Source organism: Centroberyx gerrardi, chromosome 14 (assembly GCF_048128805.1).
Source record: "Centroberyx gerrardi isolate f3 chromosome 14, fCenGer3.hap1.cur.20231027, whole genome shotgun sequence".
Lineage (NCBI taxonomy): Eukaryota > Metazoa > Chordata > Actinopteri > Beryciformes > Berycidae > Centroberyx > Centroberyx gerrardi.
In genome coordinates, this window is record NC_136010.1 from 3,802,463 (window position 1) to 3,809,322 (window position 6,860).

The window sequence follows — 6,860 nt, forward strand, 5'->3', positions numbered from 1 at the left end:
TTTTGGATATTGACACTCCACCAAGTTTTCAGAGCAGAGAGTATCTGTCTTTCCAAGTGCCTGCACTTTTGTGAAAACCTCGTAACTTTAAGATTTGAGGTGATTTTCATGTTTTTATTTGGATTTTAAAGGTTTACACGGCCCCTTTATAGACTGAGCAAGTTTTCATAATCCGTTTAAAACCTGTTTTCCTTTTTATTTCAAAAAGAGCTTACTTGTGTGAAATACATGTTTTTTATCCACACAGCAGTGAATGCCAATACACAGGATCTGAATAAGACAAGGATCAGTTACATCACATCCTTTGTATTGGCCAAGTGACTCCAGAATGAAAACCTCCTGAGAGCGTGGAAATATCTGTTTCCAGATGTGATGTAACATCTGATCTTGTTCTCTTAAAATGTGATGCATTTTGTTTTGTATTTGTTGTCTGTCGTGTCTCCGTCAGAGAAGCTGGATTTCCACTGGGACCGGACTGATGTTGAACCTGGTTTGTCTGAACAGACGGTCTGACCCACATGGAAACTGATCCCTCTGGTTCAGATCGGTTCAGATTCACGCGGTCTGTCCCTGTGGAGGAGCAGCAGCCTGTCCTGTGTGGAATGTTTCAATGTGGATTTAACCGTAGCAGCGCTGCTTCATAGAGCCACAGAGATAAAACAGTTTAATTAACACTTTAAACTGTTTAATCTCTATGCATAGAGCTATATTCAAGTATATTTTCAAGTATATTTTATGGAATAAATTTCTCAGAAACTGCAGATCTCTCCCTTATTTTCACATTTCACCTTCAGTAATAACTCTGTTAACAGGCAGCTGAGGTACTTTTCTACAAAGCAATATGTTTTCATGTTGAATCTAACTGAATGATGCTGTTGATATGGAATATCAGTTTACAGTAACACTAGTTTCCCCCCAGTTTCTCATAGCTGCAGTTTTCATCTTTGATAATTTCCAATATGTCAGAAGGTGCAAACATCAGTAATGCCACATGGCGGCCAGTAGAGGCCGCTGTGGTCCAGCTCATGTTGTGGTGATGGCGCAGTTTGGTGAGATTTATGTGCTAATTTCTCTGGGTGGATGCAGAGGAACAACAGGAGCCTCTCTGGAGTTCAGTATTTTATTACAGCATGAAAATATAGTCTAAAATATAATATCTATAGTTTTCTACTAGATTCATTCACTATAACAGCTGTATGGTAGGGTTATCTCAGAGGTGAAAGCAGTTCGGGTCCACAGTGGGTGAATAGACTGTTAATCTGCACATGCTGGGAGCAGAGCCACAGACACACAGAGCCACAGACGCACACAGTCAGTCGCCATGCTGCTGCCATTTCTCTGTAATGAACTGTTGGCTGTAAATAAATCCCAGTCACTGAATTTGAACTGATCCCAATCAAATCTGCACCCTTGAATGGAACATTTTTGTCTGGTGCACTGAACAATGACTGCCATAGAATGTTTGATAATGTTGTCATGGCAACCAGTGTTGATCTGGTGCGTGAGAGTCAGAAAGCTGGTGTGTTACCATGGCAACAGCATCATTTGGATGAAGATTCCAGTGTCAGCTGTGATGAACATTCTAACTCTCTGAGTCTCATGAAACAATGGTTCAGTTACATAACGACACTATAAAAACACAACGGCATGAGTCCTCTCTATCCATTCAAGCCCTGTGATCCCACTGTCCTCCATCATGTCACCATGGTGACATCAGCTGCCGTGGAAACACCAGTGACCAAAGCAACGGCCATGGTGCAGGACTGCGGAGCCAACATGGCTGCCACTGGAAACTACAATGTCCAAACTCTGTCTGTCAGTGGCTTTAATTGCAAAAGTGACTCTTAAAGGAGCATGGAACCTTTAACTCGCATTTTTCAGCAACATTGCCAACGTTCATGACAATTTTCTGATGAAACCGCTCCATCCTGATCACAGTGTTGACAATACATCCCATAATACTGTTTTCCTGGATTTTCTGTGCAAATCCCGGCTCACTGTTGCCAACTGGCAACAGTGAGCCGGCTGAAAAACTTTGGACTGAATAGTGTTGTTTTGGCAGTTGACAGAATTTTGCACGTCATCATACATGCTACACCCCCCCCCCCCCCGACCCCCCCCCCCCCAACCACCACCACACACACACACACACCTTCACCCCCCTCCACCCCTCCTTTCCCCCCAAAATCGTGCAGTAGGCGCAGAAAGGCTCAAACTGAGGGAATCGTGACCCTGTAACTTCCTGTATCTGCTGCTGATAGATAGATAGATAGATAGATAGATAGATAGATAGATAGATAGATAGATAGTTCTTTGGCTCCACCCACTGAGGTTTAACTCAACCAATCAGAACTGAAATTCTAATCTGTGAAAAACTACATGGACAGCCACCAAACCTTCCACTTCAGCACTTGGTCTGCCTCAGTCAAACCTTGACATGCTTGCTCTGTGCTGCAGGAGCAGTTAGCATGCTCGGTTTAGACTTTATAATAAATGTGTTTATTTAACAACAGACTGCACACTAACAGCTACAGAGACTAACAGCAGGGTGATGGTGAAGAAGCAGTGGGGTGAGCAGCAGTAATCTACTCAAATAAAGGATGAATAGAAAATGATAATGATTATAAAACATATTTTTAGATCGTACACTTTTAGATTGTCCGCAAACCAAAGTTACACAATATCTTTGGCTAAACACTACTAACAAGTTAGTATCAAACTACAGATTCTCATTCTTGCAAATCTACACACACACACACACACACACACACACACACACACACACAGAGTTTAGAAAACCTTATCCTTTACAGATACATCTACAATATCAATTGGACTAGTCCAACTCCACAATTTGAAAACTTTTAGTCTCCTTTGGATTTCTTTTCTTCCAAAACCTAGGCAATATGAAAATAAATGGACATTTTCTTGGTTATTTCTCAATTGTACATTGCATTGAGTAATTTCATTACATTATACAGTATATCACATCATCATTACTAACCCTAATTAAAAAAAAATTCTGATAATCCAACAACAAATTACCAATTTCTTTCAATGGAACTTGTAATCCAAGGACAATCTGAGGACAATTACCATTTTCTTTTGTAAATTCCAGATTACTGTCACATTACTCCTCAACTCTCCACACAGTCTGGTGATGTAAATGCTTATTTTGGAAAAGACTAACCTGAAGTTCACCATTCAAAATCTAGAAACTCCTGTCAGTATGTGTCTCAGGGACTTAACTTGCCTACTATCCTTTATAAAGTCTAATCATTTGGTTTAATTTGCTGCTGATCTCTCATTTTGGAACAAAACTCTTGTGTTACTGCTCACGTGTTACAGCTTCAGTTTGTCCATATGCCTCCTCACAAATGTCACCAAGACAAATCCCTGTACATATGTGGTGCGTGGGCAGGTGAAGTGATTCAGTTTGAATATGGCACAACACAGACCTGCTTTGATGTGCAGAACACACAGGTAGAGATGATCTTCAGACAGTTGTAATCCCGAAATATAAACACAGTGCCGCATATAAATGTGTGTACACTCACTACAGATTCACATTGTTCTTTTATTTACACTCCACGGCAGCGGGGGTGCATGAGGAGTAAAGAGGTAAACCGTAACCTGGAGAAAGTGGAAAAAGTGGAGACAAAGCTCAGATAGCCGAGCCTCCGGACCGCCGGACCATGAGAAGTGACGGCACGGAGATGGAAACAAAGGCAATGAACCAGAGAAGGAAATGGAGACACTTTTCCACACAGAAACACAACCAATCGGGTGAGACCAGTTGCAGACAGTCCTGCAGCGGGGCTGGTGTAAGAAAAGTGAGACTAGTGGAGCCGTCAAGTCTGTTCACACTGTGGAGTCTGAAGCCGACTCAGCGCTTTGTCTTTCTGTGAATGTCCTTTAGTTTGTACGAACCTGCTGAGATTCAGTTCTGCAGGAAATGTATGGAGGCCTTCAGAGGGTTGGATTAGAGGTTCCTATCAGACAGTAGTAACAGATGACAGAAGGTTGGATTAGCGGTTCCTATCAGACAGCAGCAACAGATAACACAGGGTTGGATTAGAGGTTCCTATTAGACAGTAGCAACAGATGACAGAGGGTTGGATTAGAGGTTCCTATCAGACAGTAGTAACAGATAACACAGGGTTGGATTAGAGGTTTCCATCAGACAGTAGCAACAGATAACAGAGGGTTGGATTAGAAGTTCCTATCAGACAGTAGTAACAGATAACACAGGGTTGGATTAGAGGTTTCCATCAGACAGTAGCAACAGATAACAGAGGGTTGGATTAGAAGTTCCTATCAGACAGCAGTAACAGATAACAGTGTTGGATTAGTGGTTCCTATCAGACAGTATTAACAGATAACAGAGGGTTGGATTAGAGGTTTCCATCAGACAGTAGTAACAGATAACAGAGGGCTGGGACAGAGCTGACTGTCGGTCTCCACTCGTGTCCCATGGGTCAGCAGCTCCTCCACCGTCGTCCAATCATCTAACAGCTTGCTGTTCCTCAGCCGATTCTGCTTCCTGTGGCTCAGTTCCAGCACCGTCTGGGACGACGACCCTTGACCTCCCCCGACCAGCTCCTCCGCTCCTCCTCTTCTCTCTCTGTGTTGCCGCGACAACGCCAGGTGACGTCTCCGCTCCGTTCGGCTCCAGTATCGCCCCGCCCATCGCCCCTCCTCCCCCTCCTCCTCTCCCTCTCTCTCCCCTTCTTCTCGCACCTCCTCGTCCGTAGTGACCTCACTGCGCTCCCTGGCCAATCGGGAAGCCCGGGCCCTGAGCAGCTGGTTCCTCACCGATTTCTGATTGGACAGTCTGGACCGGGGAGAGGGGGGAGAGCGAGGGCAGCGAGCCGGGGCGGCCAGCGTGCTGTACAGAGGACTGGAGGAACCTTTGCCGTTGCCGGTGCGACTCCCGAGAGTCTGAAAGCCTCGCCAGTCTGACGCCCCGCTAGAGCCGGACCCCGGGCTTTTAGAGAGACACTCCTCCTCTCTGCTCCTCTCTCCTGGACGGCTCTGGCTGCTTCTCATCATGTTTTGATGACTGGCCAGACTGGTTCTGTCTATGTTAAGGTGACTGGTCAGGCTGGTTCTGTCTATGTTAAGGTGACTGGTCAGGCTGGTTCTGTCTATGTTGGGGTGATTGGTCAGACTGGCTCTGTCTATGTTGGGGTGACTGATTTTAGGGTGACAGTTGCTGGGGTAACTGGCCCTGCTCCTGGGCCCCAGCGTGTTGCTGGCTGCACTTGGCTGGCTGTTTTGGAGTCTGTTTGGACTATTTGGCTCGTTCATGTTAGGGTGGCTGGCCCTGCGTCGGCGTCGCCCATCACTTAAATCCATCAAGGTTCGACTTCGTCCTGGAGTCTCTATGGTCCCGCCCCCTCCCTGCTGCTGCTGCTCCAGCCACAGCGCCCTCCGCTGGCAGGGTTCAGTACGACAGCCTGGAGACAGAGAGGCATCTATCAGGCCCAGGGTGGGAAATTACATCTGTAAATCTATAAATGATGCTCTATTTAGATGCTAGATGCTCTATCTTTAGTTATTTTATTTTATTGTATTTTTATTTATATATATTGCCTCTGTTCACCAACCTACACCTCTATTCTTTGCTGCTGCATTGACCCAATTTCTTCACGGGGTCAATCAAGTTCTTCTTTGCTTATTAATCTTAATAATCCTCCAGCCGCTGTGGCTGGTGTGCAAAAAAATCTTTCTTCCCTGATCAGGCTCATAGTTCACTGTTCTAAAACCTAGAGACCTAGACATAACTCTGGATGTAGAGATCAGGCATAAGATGGAGGTTGATAAAAGCCTTATTAATATTCACAAACACACACAACACAACAAAAGATTACTTGACATTGTGACAGTTTGATATTACACCTGTCTTACCCTCCAGATACCAGTGTAAGCTGGTATTGGGACACACTGATGAAGACAGCTATGCAGTACAAACCTTTTAGTGATTTAAGATTACATATTTTTCAATGGTGATATTTGCATGAAATCAGGTGATATTAGCATGAAATCAGCGTTTTAACTCTTGTTCTGTGTTCTTCTGTGTTGACTTGCACTCACACACACACACACACACACACACACTCGTACGTAAAAGTATGTACAGACACATAAATATACACTCACATAAATACACAAAATTCTAACTAGTAATATATCCATTGGACTAGTCCAATTGGGTAGTCTGATACGTTTTAGTCATTTTTGGATTTCTTTATATAGAATATGAAATTAAATAGATAGATAATTAATTTAATCCACTCATGTTTATAGCTCCTACTGACCTAGGGATGGGGAGGGCGGCGAGCGGTGGCGAGGCAAGGTGGGACTCCTCTCAGCTCTGTGGAACTGGACTGTTGTGGTCATACTGTTACCCACAATGCAATGCGACGGCTGTGGTCCACCAGGGTGGGTCATCGGTGTCGTCTCAGGGATGGACTCCAAATCCCAGCGTCCTCTCTGCTCCCGAGGGGAGTGGCCTGAGCGGGAATGGGCGTGTCGGTGGGCGTGACTTCCGTGGATCTTGTGGAGTCGCCGGTATTCCCCGGTGCTGACGCTATGGAAACCGGAGTCGCTGGGTTCAGAGGAGAGGAGGGACTCCGAGGAAGAGGAGGAGCCTTGCGAGGAGGGGGTGTGGCCCGGCAGCGACGACACGGCGTCCGTCTCGGCCTCGGAGAGCGCCGCCCGGTGGTGGGGGCTGTCGGTACCGCAGCCCAGCCCGCTGTCCAGCTCACTGAGGGGAAGGTAGCCCAGAGGACGGTCAGACCGCCAGGGAGAACGATAGTCAGGCTGGAGGAGAGGGAGGGAGGGAGATGGGAGAAGGG

At 45.7% G+C, this 6,860-nt stretch overlaps 1 protein-coding gene across 1 annotated transcript in view; it reads left to right on the forward strand.

Annotated features, from left to right (window-relative positions):
- Nucleotides 1-761, forward strand: part of snx21 (sorting nexin family member 21) — an 11,686-nt gene extending 10,925 nt beyond the window's left edge. The window contains exon 6 of the mRNA XM_078288180.1: nt 1-761. This exon is cut by the window's left edge and continues 2,922 nt beyond it. The gene's annotated coding sequence lies outside the window, so the exon portion shown is untranslated.
- The last annotated feature ends 6,099 nt before the right edge of the window (nt 762-6,860 follow it).